Source organism: Hibiscus syriacus, unplaced genomic scaffold (genome assembly GCF_006381635.1).
Source record: "Hibiscus syriacus cultivar Baekdansim isolate YM2019G1 unplaced genomic scaffold, ASM638163v2 tig00018586_pilon, whole genome shotgun sequence".
Lineage (NCBI taxonomy): Eukaryota > Viridiplantae > Streptophyta > Magnoliopsida > Malvales > Malvaceae > Hibiscus > Hibiscus syriacus.
This window is the reverse complement of record NW_024062441.1, coordinates 820,984-836,039: the sequence shown is the minus strand read 5'-3', so window position 1 is coordinate 836,039 and position 15,056 is coordinate 820,984. Positions and strand designations below refer to the sequence as shown.

The 15,056-nt window shown below is 36.2% G+C and overlaps 1 pseudogene; it reads right to left on the bottom strand.

The window, feature by feature from the left end:
- Positions 1-823: 823 nt before the first annotated feature.
- Positions 824-8,196, bottom strand: LOC120209289 (annotated as a pseudogene).
- Between the last annotated feature and the right edge of the window lie 6,860 nt (positions 8,197-15,056).

The following is a 15,056-nucleotide window of genomic DNA, read 5'->3' as shown; positions in this document are numbered from 1 at the left end:
TTGGAATGAAGATATTTCATGTACTAATGCATGCAGCAGTTCAACACCCCCCCCCCCAAAAAAATAATAATATGTAAAACCAGAAGCACTCTCAAACCACTACAAAGAATGTAGTATTGTCCCTCAGATTCGTTCCATGCATGTAAATCAATCATTCCTTCAATGCGTGCAAATCAATCATTCCTTCAATGAGATTTGAAGAAAGAAATTGAAGTTAGCAATGATGCTCAATTAAAAATTCGGGATAATGTTGCAGTATTTCCAGATAGACAATCTCATATGTTGTCATCACTAAAAGAAACTAAGCTGTACAAATCAAAAAACAAGAAAAGACACGTAATGTCTCATCTGTGGGAATCCGAGAATAAAATTTTGGCTCTTGACTACCACCCTTTCATGTATGCCTTTGTGCCAATATACAAGGATCTTGATGTTATCTTCAATGCCACTCACTTTCCCACAATACAGAAGCGATGGATAGCCACTGCACTTTCATTGATCTCATTTATGAACGAAGGCAATTTAACATCCAAAAGGCTTCTACCATTTTCCAGTACTGTTCCGATAAACTTTGCAATAATGTTCCAACTTGAGCTTCTGATTCGCTTTTGAGGGTCAATCAAGATTACAAGGCAGTGAACCATGTCTTTTGTTCGATGACCTAGGTCAAGAACTGCAGTGTATAACTCTTTCCAGCATCACCATATTTAAGGCAGTGAACTCAAGCATAGAGCCTTTTAGGTCTTGTAGAGAAAACCAATAAAGCATAACTAGTCGATCCTTAACATCATGGTTCATGATGTGCTTCGTTGACATGTGCCTCTCAATCAATTTGTCTACAAAAGGGACGAATCTGCATATCAAAGGCATCATATTAAGCTTGTAGTCAGTAAGACCATTAATATACAGTTTTCAAAAACTCCACAGTGTCCTCAAGTAAAAGTGAAAGTAAGAGTATTCAGTTTAGTAATTTTGTTAAAAGATCATTACAATAATTGCGACAAAACTATAATAATAAGAAATCATAAATCAAAGTAATGTACAAATGAAACTTAACAAAAGCAATAATGCCCTAGCTATATCATCATTCACAATTACGAAGCCAATAATGTGCATCAGAGAATCTTTAGAACTGGGGAGAAAAAAAGAAGTGAAAACCAACAACTCTATAGGTAGACTGCATAAATAAATATAACCTAATGCAGGACATAATGCATGTGCATACCTTATTTTTGCGCTTGAAATCAAGAAATTCAGGAACAACCATGTTTTTCTCTGCATCTGTTGCCTGCTCCATTACCTGGTAAGATGACAGAAGCCTAAGACCAGACTGGAAGTAGAGATAGAAAAGAAGTCTAGAGCGAATGAGTGAAACAAAAGAAATGAAAGAGAGAGAAGAGAAAAGGAACCTTTGTTGCAGTTTTCTCATTATTGATTGTACCCGTCCTTATCAATTTTCTTGCCTTATAAAGGGGCATTAGCAATGACGCAACATAATCAACAACAGCTTGTTTAATACGATCAGCTCCTCGAGGATGGTTACCAAATCGTTCCTTGTTTACAGATACTTGGGAGATGGAGCTCTCATTAGCTCGTCCATCATGCTTCCAGGTTGGTTGCCTTGAACTAGTATTTGAATCTTCCTCATCCTTGAAATTTGTAGGATGGAAGAAATCCGGATCAGCAGCAGCTGCTTGAGACTGCCATCTCAATGGCATGATAATCCTTAATCCCACCACTACCAGCAGTATCAACCCATGCTTTTGTTAAATACTGCTGTCCACAGCCAAACTTTCTCCAGAGTGCTCACTAAGTTTCAAGTGGCTCTTCTGAGACAGGTTATCTGCTGACATTCCAGAACTGTCAAGGTAACACAGTAGCAGAGAAATCAACAGACCAGTCCCTAACTCTGCAGTTCCTAGAGTCTATTTTGATATACAATCTTGTCTTCCTAAAGCACCATCAGGCCATTTCCTTCATCCATTTGTGCATATTGCTCCCTTCTGGCAAATTGTGAAAAGATGGAATCTTAGGAAGCTGCAGCAATTTGTTGCAGTTGGCTTCTGTGGATGCAAGTGCCTGCAGAGTACAATTGTTAATCTCTTTATGAACACAAGTCCACGATATAGCAGAAAAGAAAAGAAGAAAGGAATTTTTTATTGAAGAAAAAAAAACAAAATTACATGAATGACATGATTGTAATACACTGCTAGGCAACTCTTTTCATTTTCAAATTAATGCTCAATACAATGACAAGTTATCCAAATTTTCAGTCTATCAACTAATGATATCAACCTGATAGCAAAAAAAAAAAAAAAGAAGAAGAAGCATGCATTCAATTCTTTCACAGTGCAAAACATTTTAAAGAGCATATGAGAAGGCTACATGTTGAAAGCGTTAACACAAAACAAGGGAAGCTATATAAATCTTGTGTTTTGAAGGGGAACAAGATAAAACCAAACATCAAAAAGCACAAATAAAGCCTTCTGCAATGTGGCATCCAAGTAACAGTTGTTCAGGGACAATGCATAAATATTGATATGCCACTGTAGATTTAAGAAAGACATACCTCTGCAGCTGCTTTTGCTGCAGCTCGGGCAGCTGCTTCAGCAGCAAGGCAGCCTGCTCTACCTGACATCCCTCGGTTGACAGCTTCCACCTCCTGTCAACTGATTTTCCATTCTCTTTCATACCGAAAGGATACTGGTTTCCAGCAGAAAAAGTGTCTTGCAAGATTGCTTTATTTTCGGAAGCACCATGTCCTGAGTGTAGAGGTGGCTTTCCTGAAGCTGGATCTTTAAGGGATTTTCTCTTTGAAGAAGCTTTTGCCTTGCGGAAGACTTCAAGCCAAACATTAACCAGCTGGTTTGCTATAGCACGTATGTCACGACTTGTATGCACACATATTTTTTCCTTCACGGTTTTCCCTATGCCTAAAAAACAATTATTAATAAAAATGTCATCTTAGTCAATTTTATTCATCAGATACTACTTCGTGGAAAAGCAACATAAATTCACATGTAAAAACTTCACATACCATGCAAATGCATTATGAATGACAAAATTATGTGATAGCACAATATAAACAAGTACCTGAGAACGAACCGCAAGTAGATCAGTTGAAACAAGCACAAGAAGACGAACACAATGGCGCAACAATTGAGTCCCATCTTTACCCATTGAATCCTATAAATTCAAAAATGAACACAATAAACATCAAAGTCATTATTTAATGCCACTAAATATATGCATTATTCGAACAAATGCATATTAGGAAACAAGTATAGACAATAAATCATGACAAGGAATAATACAGCATCCACGAGTTCAATGGGTAAGCCCTTCCCTTGTCCCAGCAAAGGATTTCAAGGATTCAACTGGGAGACCCCAACAGCTTTTTGGCCAGATGCAATCGTCTGCAGTGGTTTTCACATTAAAGAACATGTCCCGTAGTAAGGCTTCCCTGCTCAAAACCCGAGCTCCGAAAGAGTTTTGTACAAGACATTAGAAAGTTCAACTGCTTCGAGTCTCTTTATTATGTCCTAACTTCATCCCTTCCTGATTCTGATTGTCTCAGTACAGCCTCCATTGCCTCTACTTCAGCTGTATAATCATTTCCAGTGGTAAATATGTCAATTAATCGCAGGCTTCCCGAAGTCCACTCAACATTGCACCACCAACTGTGTCAGGATGCTCCTTGCAGGTGGTCTCCAGCAAAAAACAAGCAGTTCTCAACAGGCTGCCCAACATGTCATAGTCTCTCCAGATGCACCAATGGCAACATAGGAGTAAGCACCATAGCTGAAAGGATCCCTGCCCCAATCAGTCACAACTGAGGCAACAGGATCAGGAACTGAAGCCACTCCAAAAAGTTTACGGAGATAATTACAGCATGGTTAACATGATCAGATGAGCTCATACTTTGACCATCAATAGCTGCCTTACCAGCCACTAAGGCTATAAGAACAGGAGCCCCAACAGTTTTCCGGACATTCCAAAACAAAGCAATGTCCTTACTATTGTTTCCTCAGCAGTCACTCCAAAGTAATCCACAGAATCATCCCAAAACACTTCTGGGAATTCCAAAACAACTTATTAAGCACTCCAAACCAAGCTGCTGTATGGAAGATTGTTTCCATCGGGGCAGTGGAGGAGAAAATTTTATGGCCCCTGCTTTCAAGCAACCAAGTGGCACAGTGATGAGCACAGCATTCCCTGAAAAACTCACTGCCATTGATGTGGAAACTTTGACCTGCCTACGATGACTATTATCCATCCCCGGGTCCTTTGGGCCGTATGCAATATTTGTGACTACATGGTTCAAGTGGACTAGAAGTCCTTCACCAAGAGACTCAACCACCTTACTATAACCCCTTTAATCATACAATGGGCTCCTCCAAATCCACATAAACTCATTGATTCCAGTTGGGAAGAGACACTTCCTTAAGCGAAGCAGCACAGCCATACTCCAAGTGGGCATAGTGCCAATTCATAACCCTTCTCTCAAGGGACTCAAAAGCCTGTTCAGAACATTTTCTTCCAAAACAATTTCCATAGACATTGCTTGCTTTGGAATCAAAGAAAGCATCAACTGAAGAATGTGATTCTTTTTCTTCAATATATGCTCCTATTTCTTCCATGCGATGCTTTTTTAGGGCATATTCTAAACCATCCTCAAGAGACATAGTCATTGTTTTTTTACCTTTTTGACCAACAAGGAAATACCATGTCGTCAAGATACTATTGTATTCAGCTTCCAGAGCATCATCCAGATCAGCAGGAACCTTTTCACCACACACAATGTCATAAAGAGGACAGGAACTATTCAGCACAGTCAACTCTAACCCCAACTGTGCACAAATCAACGAGGAAGGATCAGGCCTTCTATTAGTGATACATCAGCCTCAACTCCAGTAATAATGCTAGCCCAAGATCCACAGGTACTGAAAGAGAGGAGTGATCAGTATAAACACGACCTCCTATCCTATCCTAGCCTCAAGTACAACTACAGAAAATCCCTGACGTTTAAGTGGCGTGCAGCAGTCAATCCAGCAGGACCAGCTCCAATAACTATGATGTTCTTTCTGGCCTCTGAATCACCCTGCAGGTGATGATTCCTATCGGGGTTATCATAAGTTGCAGACTGAACATACTGTGAGTCATTCCTTTCTTCTGAAGTTACTACAGGGGCTATTCCCATGTCAATTGCATTATCAGATTGATCAGCACTTGGAACATCGAACTAATCAATCCAGGGTTTAGTTTTGCAATGATGCTGCAATTTGCTGGGAAATATCACTCGTACATTCCCCTTGTTCTTTTACATGAGGCAATTTTGGGTTATTATGGCTACAGATGCCTGGTTTGATCATAAATTATAACACCACTCTTTGCCTCCATAGAAGCTTCAGAATTCTTGACTTGACCAAGGATAAAGGCAACACCATCCTCTGAATCAGCATTACAAGCCAAAGAATTACCATCTTCTTTTCTTTCCTTGAGAAGTTTATAATTGGCCTTAACACCATGTCCTGCCTTCTCTTTCTTTGAAGCAATTCCAAAGTTTATGTAACCCTGCAAAGAGGAGGTTATCCAATTTTCAGGACCAACATAATATATCAAGTACTAGAAATTCATGGAAAAAATCATCCATCAACAAACTTATACGATAATTTTTCGTTCATTCGAGAGTAAACACTTACACCCTGATCAAGAAATGCATATATTTCCCTAATTAGGGAAGCTCGGGGTGGTTCACCTTCTGACGGAGAGTCACTAAACACCGCATTCAACAAGAGGCAAAATGCGGTTAACATCTTTACTCCAAAGACTAAGATATGATTCCTGTAACAGCCAGTGATTAAATTCCATTGAGAAGAATAGAACTTTTTGAAATAGAAAATTTTGAAGGTAGTATATTGGAAACTGTCAATCCTATCAACTCCTATCAAAGAAAGTAACCAAATACAAATCCTTAAATTTTACGACTAATTCTATGTTGAGATGCCAAACCAGATCATAAAAATTACAACAAAAGATGCTACCTGGCAGGCTGGCACACAAGGTCTCAAGGAAATTAATGACTGTAGTTTATAGCTTAAAACAAAAACAAAATGGAAGCACAGAAAAGATGCCATACTCGAACGCATTCATAATAATTATACATAGTAAACAAAATCATATGCATATCACAAACCTGCATTCCAAATATTCCTGTACCCCACCTCTACACTTCAAGACCTCCTTAAATTTGATCTTCTCAACAGGTCCCACAGCACGAGCTTTCAGTCCAGATGATACTGCTGCCTCATTAAACTTCTCTCTCGCTCTAAAAGAACGATCACTGTCTGCAAACTGTTGATTTCCAAAAAAAACTTGCTCATTTAGCAAATTCTCCCAATCAGCATCCCCTTCATAAGCCATATCACCATGTCTACGCTTTTTAATATTGCGCCCACCTCGCTGGATGATCAATGACTTACTGTTTGTTATCAGAACTAGGAAGAGAGACTGCATCTTCATGGAAACTTTCACTTTCATCGGGCGTTGATGTGGGAGAATCAACACTGACCACGTGGCATGCATCTTCAGATGGTTGATGCGAACCAGTGTTGCACCTCTGAATGAAGGCCACAAGTTGATTTGGGTGAACAGAGGTTTCGAAAGAGTTGTCCTCAGCACAAGTATTTGGAATGTCTCTGCAAGTCTCTTCCATCTTCAGTGAATCAACAACAGACAGAGACAAAGCATGTAGAGTTTGTTGTGAACCTTTGCGATCTGGTTTACTCTGGTCAACTGCTGGACAATTGTCCCTGAGCTCAATGTTGGAATGCCAATATCTGCCCTTGTCACAAACTTTAGGTGACATACATTGATCCTCTGTAGGACCCTTTTGGACATTTATGTCACCTGGTTCCAAAATGTTCTCTTGTTGACACACACTATGGTCAAATCTTTGATTCTCAACCGTGTTGCATTCTTTGGAGGATGAATGCGAGAAACTAGAACTAGAAACAGAATGAGAATTATCACCAGAATTTCTAGGATTCTTAGAAGCAGAAGCATGATGGGAAGCCTTGCGATTCTGTTTCAAACTCAAATTTGGGCAAGATTTCTTACTGAACCAGATGTGCCTCGTGAGAAACCTCTGCTAATTGTTCTTTCAACTTCTCATCCAAATGCTGAATCGAGCCAACCCCAGACAACAAGCCTTCTCATTCTGATCTTCCTCATTCTTAGCTCCGGATCCACCATCAACCTCAGTGGGTTTTTTTTCTTTTGAATCAATCTTGGATCTCCTTACTTTCCCTGTACGTTTTCTTTCAGTACCTTTATCTGTGGCAACATCCGACTTGTCCTCACCAGTATCCAGATCTACACACCAGTCTTTGACACAGATTTCCCATCCAAAACTCCATCAGCCTCGACAGACTCATTCAAAGAATAACTCCTTACCCTCATTGCTCCCGGATCAATATCTTTCTTAGGAACCTTTAACTTCTTTCTGAAGCTCGCCAATGTATCATTCATTCCCCCAAATCCTCCTCATACTTGCCCACAATTTACCTTGCTCCACTTCACGCTTCTGGCACTTCCTGCCACTGCCTTCCAATCCAGCCTTAACCTTCTTATAATTCTTAGGTTTTCTTAACTTCAACAAAGACAAAATGGGCTCATCATCATCTGAATCAGCCCCATCTTGTGCCTCTGTGACCTTTAGTCTTTTCTTAGAGCCCCGTCACCATCCATTTTCTTTTTCCTAAGGTTCAACGGATTTGGTAATGAAACCTTTTCTAACCCTAGCTCAACATCATTCCCCAAATCAAATTGCAGTTGTTGACTTGCCTTGGAGTTTGAACAATCATCGCATCCCATCTTTCAATAATAAAAAAACCCGAAGCTCATAATTTCGAATAAAAATATTCCTGCGTACAGGCAACGAAAGCCAGAAAACAACCGAAATTTCCAAGCCTCGTCAAATCCTTAAATATTCACCAAAATTTTTCTATTTACAGCTAAAATTGATAAGATTGTCTCCCAGTTAATGAGTTTTAGACAAGGTATCGTCAATGCCTTGGTCCTACTCTGCCTCTACTGCACGGAATCCAATTAGGGAATAAGATTTCGAAAAAGGAAAAAATCTAGGGTTTTGAAAAATAACAGATAAGGCCTGAAGAAGGGAGATAAAGATAGAGAGATGGGAATAAAGCACACCTGAGGAGACGAAAAAGCAGTGAAAACGGTGGCGTTAATGGAATTTGTCGAGGAGAGTGAGAGGCGCACGTTAGCGTCGTTGTTGCTGGAATTAGTATTTAGAGGGCCATTCCCCTTTATATTACCGCCGTGACCACTGTTGTAGTGCCAAAATTCTATTTTCTTCCGAAGATCAACGTTTCAAATTGTAATAGTTTTACCGAACTATGGTTAAACTACACCCATTTCATCATATTATTATCTTTGTCCTCTTTTAATCATTAAACTATTTTTTCTACAAATTTAGTCCAAACAATTTAATTCAAATAATAAGAAAATAATTGATTCAATGTTAATCAAAATATTTTCTTTATCTCATATAATCTCCTGTCTATGTAATGTATTAATAGTATTGATTTTATTTCTTTAAATAAGAAGATTGGGTAGATATATTTTTAATATGAGTTGACGATGTAAATAATATTAACCATTGAATGTAAAGAGACTCAGCTATAAATATAGATTTTCTCCATCTCATGGAAAACGAGAGGAAAAAACAATGAGATTTATTCTTTACTTTTGAGCAATAAAAGAAAATACTTTTATTTATATTATCTTGTATCTTTTCTCTGTCTTCGATTCCTCTTTTAGTGTGGATTGTAGAATCTCTTCTCCCATTAGTGAAATTCATCGTTAAAAAGACAGAAGTAGGTTATCCAAGCAAATCTAGTCCGAACTAGATTATACCATGTTCAAGAAGTTCGATCCGAATCCGAACAAAGATTCATACTTAGGGATGGTCACGAGACTTGAATCCGACGGGTTCCGACTCGACCTGATTGAGTCGGTTTTAAAAAAACAGGTTCGGGTCGGGTCGAGTTTAGGGTGGAAAAACCCGATCCGACCCGAAAAAATATAATTTTACCTCATATATTTTGAAATAATTACAATAATACCCCTCTATATATATATTTTTTATTAAGTCACTGATTTTATTGAATAAAAATAATATTTTTATTATTATTTCGGGTCGGGTCGGACTTTTAAGTTATATATCGGGTCGGGTGAAATCTTGTTTTGGTCGGGTCTATGGTGGATGATCTCTTGTTCTCGGGTCGAGTCGGGTGGACCAAAAACCCGACCCGACCCATGCCCATCCGTAATCGCACTTGCATGAGAATTTCGAAAAAAAATCACTCTTTTCTTCTAAACAAGATTCTTAGTTTTATTTATTTTAATTTAATTACTTTTTTCTTTATTATTTATTTTAGTTTGTTTAGTATCTATAATTAATGTTTTTATTTATTTTTAGGCATGCTCTAATCAAGTATGTATCCTTTATTTATTCTAATTTATTATTAATTTAATTTTTCCTTTGCTTAATTTTAACCATTAATTATTTAAATATTTTTCAGATTTTCTCTCATTCATGTAAAGTTCGATTTTGATCTCACCATTTGTCTCCATCTACTAGATTTAACAGAACAAGTTATACTCTGTGCAGTAATAGCAACCTCAAATCATGAAATTCAGGTTTACATAAAATTCATATCGGACTATTCGCAGTGCTATCATAATTGTGAAAATCAAGGCAACCAGCAAAAAATTTATTAAAAACCTGTTGCACCTTATCCACCTTTATTCTAGTTTCAATCACAAGGTCAATATTAAGAGCACGAATTCTATTAGCTACTTCTAACTGTTTATAGGGATGAATTAATCCTCGAGTATTCCAAAAGAAAACCTTCGTGTGGAATTTGAAGGAGATGGGTCAGACCTATTACATCCCTTACCCTTTTTCTTGACCAAGGACAGCTCCACAAGCAGCAACACCCTTCGTATTTCCAGTAGGCAGAACAACATCACTAGCAGCAATGACAGCAGGAATGTTAAAACCTACAGGCAAAGCAAAATAAGAGCAACAACAGCAACACTAGGCAGTGAAGTAACATTAAACAGTATCTATTCCAGCAATAACAGTCTCCATACCTTCAGTTTTTGAATCAATTTCAAAGCAGGGCACATTATTCTCAGCTGTAGTAACATAAACAATATCACCACTTACAGAACATGGCTCATTTACAGCAGAAACACACCTAGAAATTGAGCTCCAAGCAACACAGGGAGCCTGCTCAACCCCTTTCCCTTTACTGGAAGCAGAGGCACCCACATCATATGCCCCATGCTTCTTCTGAACCCAGACGTGAGCATCAGATTTCTTTTGAAGACAAGCCATGTCATAGCGACAAAAAAACACAACACTTGGAGCAGCAAGGCGGTAACTAGGAGACCTCTACAACAGTAGCAAATAAACCGTCTCTCAATTTCACATCAATAAACTTAGGAAATTTAAAACCAGTAGTAACATCTAGACTGACCTTCGCATAAGAAGCACGTTGCCTAGTAATTGTTATGTTATCCATAGACAGTAGAGTCCCAAAAGCGCTGGAAATATAGCTTAAACCATTGTTTGTAAACAATTCCAAAGGTACTCCATAAGATGCACCCAGATGGGTAACTTTTCATGCTGAATTCGATTGATTTAAGGTTGGGAGTCCACTTACGTAGGGGTGTTCATTTTTCGGTTTTAACTGAATTAACCGATCGAACCGAATTAGTTCAGTTAATTCGGTCGACCTCCGAATTAGTTCAGTCGAGGAACGGTTAAAAAGTTTTTAGAATTCGATTAACGTTAATTCAATTCAAAATCAGTTAATTAATATAATTAATCAAAATTTAATTTTAAATATATTATATATAACATATAGGCTAAGCCCAAACCATTTAAAAACCAATTAATAATTTAAGATCCAATAACTTATAAATCTAAATCAATATTAATTAATTAAAAAATCCCAAAACTAAATGCTCACGGATGAACCTAAACCTTTTAGGAAAATACACTTTCTCTACTACTCTACCTATGTAACCTCTCAATCTCACACTGTTTTCACTTTTTACCCATCTTTATCTATTGCCTGTGAAGTGCTTTTTGCCGATTAACAAGTCGACGTCGGAGGACAAGTTTTTTCAAAGCTTGTAGCAGTTAACGTCTTTAGTTCTTCATTGATTTTGCAAATGTTAGAGATTTTTTTTATATTTTCGTAAATAATATGTTTGCTAGACACTAAAATATTTCTTTATTTTGTGGTTCTATTATTCGTAGGGATTATACATAAGGATCTTTTGGATTATCCAACTCATTTGATTTCCTTTGAAGGGGAGAATTTTTTGTTGGGATTTGCGGAAGCTCGAATCGACAATCGAAAGGATTCGTCAAGAGGGTTGAGTCGGTTCTTGTGTTTAGGGAGTACGGAGATTGAAAGATAGAAAATTTGCACAACGATTTATAGTGGTTCGACTTCTCAACCAAGTCTACATCCACTACATTAGCTCCTCACCAAGGATTTTCTAACAAATTCACTAATTTGTTCTTTCTTTTTCAAGGACAAAGAGATAACCTTTACAACTCCTTTGTTTTTCTCGGGCTAAACTAGAACATTTTCCCTAGATTTTAGCATGCTTAGCTAGAACCAAAACCCTTTTACAATGAAAAGAAATATAAATAAGAAGACCTATCTAAGGTAGGTGTTTACAAGAATTAAGCTCACAAGAACACAAATATTTACAAGAGAATAGAAAAATAAGAATAAAAAACTCTTTTCTTGTGTTTGATTGTTTGGATAGGTGTTCTCTATTTTCTTCAAGTGTCATCAGCTTGTTTTTATAGATTGAAATGAGTTTGAAGTCGTATATAACCGTTAGGGATGTTTTGGAGCCGTTGGGGATTCGTTTTTTGCAAAATAAAACTGTCCAGAACAAGTAGTATCGGTACTCCTTCAATGAGTATCGGTACTACCTTTGTAATATTTGAATTTTTTACCGTTGGGCTTGATATTAATGTAGCAATATAGATACTACTATAGCAGTATTCGGTATCCATTTTACATTCGATGTTTTTGAGCATCGGTACTATTCACACAATATCGATACTTTTTCCTACAATATCGATACTATTCATACAGTACAGTATTATTCATAAAAAAATTTGTGCTCAATTCCAACTTAAATGGACTTTGAATTATTTTTGAAAACTTTGAATAAATTCAATTCAAGTCCAAAAACATTTTTGTCATAAATTGTTATATCAAAATATAGTTCAACAATCTCTCCATTTTTAATATAACAAAACATTTGAAAATTTATTTTTGGCAAAACTCCCCCTTAATAAAATGTTTAATAAAAAAGATATCAGTTGTTGGAAAATATATAAAAATGTTCAGCTCCCCTTTTTCATTAATAAATTGAATTTTTCAAACCATATTTCTCCCCCTTTTTGTTATATCAAAAATAATTCATCTTTGAAGTTCAAAAATAACTTTGGAGAGTAAATGGTAAAATTTGTCATTAAAAGTATTTGAAAAATCAAAGCTCCCCCTCAAAAATAGCATTCCAAACAAAAATTGACTTTAAAATCTTGACACTTAAACAAAATTGAATTTCATAGAAAATAATAAATATGTTAGTAGCACATGAAATTCAATATATCAAAGTTTAAAATACTTTATGCAATACCAAATTTTGAAATTAAGTACATGTGCATAAAGCTTAAAAAATATTATGCATTTGAAGAATTTGATATCAATTGTTAGAGAGATATCTTTTACTTTTAAAAACACATGCATAAACATTTAAATTTAGGTCAAAATTTTAAAATTTGTAAAATTAAAGTATTTGAAAAGTTGATATCAATTGTTAGAGAGATATCATTTGCATTTAAAACCAATTTTGACCAAAATTCATTATGATGAACTAAAAATGAAAAATCATTAAAAATTTAAAATGTCCATCATAAAACCTTTTTAACATACATGAGAGGAAAAAAAACAAAACATAACCATTTAAGATCAAAACTCATGCATGCATAAATCCAAATGAGCAACCAAATAACCAAAATCAAGAGCATTAAGCTTAGAGGTTACCCATTCCTTTTTCAAATTGCGGCTAGAGCATCTTGAATTCTTCATATTCATCATCATTGCTCCCACACACCTACAAGAGACATTTAACTAGATTTTGGTATCCAAATTATTTTGGATCCTTGAACGTTAGTTTCAATGCCCCTTGTTCCTTTGGGAACCCATACTTGTCTAATTTTAAAATGTTTTCCTTTCTTCAAAGGACAAGTATATTCCTTATAACCATGATAATGACAATGTGAGCATTTTACCATTTTTAAACATAATAAGTTGTTTTTAGAAATTAATTCTTTTTCTTTTGTTAAGATTTCAAGCTTAATGATTTTTGAAAGCTCTAAATCATTCTTCAAAATTTCATTTTGTTTTTCAAAATCAACTTTTGCTTTCAAAATCGATTTATTTTCAATTTTGAGTTTTGAAATTAATTTCGTATATTTGGAATTCATGGTCTTAAATCCCATATACAACTTATTATAAGCATCTTGTAACTCATCAAAAGAATATGAATTAAATTCATTTGAATTAGAAGATACCTTGGCCTCTTCACGAGCCATTAGAGACACCATATTTGTTGGTTATTATTTATTGTTTCCATGAAGCTTTTCGAGCTTATTCCAAAGCTCTTTGGCACTTGAACAAGAAGAAACTCCTTCATATATATCTGGAACAAATGTACAAAACAACATGTGTATGGCCTTGGCATTAAGTTGAGCTTTCTTCCGTTCTTGGTCACTCCACTTCTTCTCATTCTTCTTTGGAGAATAGTAGTTGTTCTCGATCATCTCTCATGCATCAAGATCATTGGATTATATGAATAACTTCATTAATTTCTTCCAATGACGGTAGTTTGCTCCATTTAAGTATGGAGGCTTGTCGATCAATTGGGAGTCTTCCATGTAGAACGAGCCGGAGGTGGAAGTCATCTTCTCGGTTGTGTCGGAATTGGTAGAGCGTCTTCTAGGATCGTCTCAAGGATGATAAGCCTTCTAACGAGTTAAGCTCTGATGCTAATTATTGGGATTTGTAGAAGCTCGAATTGACAACCGAAAGGATTTGCCAAGAGGGTTGAGTCAGTTCTTGTGTTTAGGGAGTACGGAGATTGAAAGATAGAAATTTTGCACAACAACTTATAGTGGTTCTACTTCTCAACCAAGTCTACATCCACTACCTTAGCTCCTCGCCAAGGATTTTCTAACAAATTCACTAATTTGTTCTTTCTTTTTCAAGGACAAAGAGATAACCTTTATAACTCCCTAGTTTTTCACGGGCTAAACTAGAACATTTTCCCTAGATTTTAGCAGGCTTAGCTAGGACCAAAACCCCTTTACAATGAAAAAAAAATGTAAAAAAGAAGGCCTCTCTAAGATAGGTGTTTACAAGAATTAAGCTCGCAAGAACACAAATATTTATAAGAGAATAGAAAAATAAGAATGAAAAACTCTTCTCTTGTGTTTGATTGCTTTGATAAGTGTTCTCTATTTTCTTCAAGTGTCCTCAGCTTGTTTTTATAGTTTGAAATGAGTTTGAAGTCGTATATAGCCGTTGGGGATTCATTTTCTGTAAAATAAAACTGCCCAGAATAAGTAGTATCGGTACTCCTTCAATGAGTATCGGTAATACCTTTGTAATATTTAAATTTTTGACCATTAGGCTAGATATTAATGTAGCAGTATCGATACTACTGTACTAGTATTGGTACCCATTTTACATTCGATTTTTTTTAGCATTGATATTGTTCACACAGTATCGATACTATTCATACAGTATCGGTACTATTTATACAGTGCATTACTATTCATAAAAAAATTTGTGCTCAATTGCAACTTAAATGGACTTTGAATTACTTTTGAAAACTTTGAATAAATTCAATTCAAGTCCAAAAAC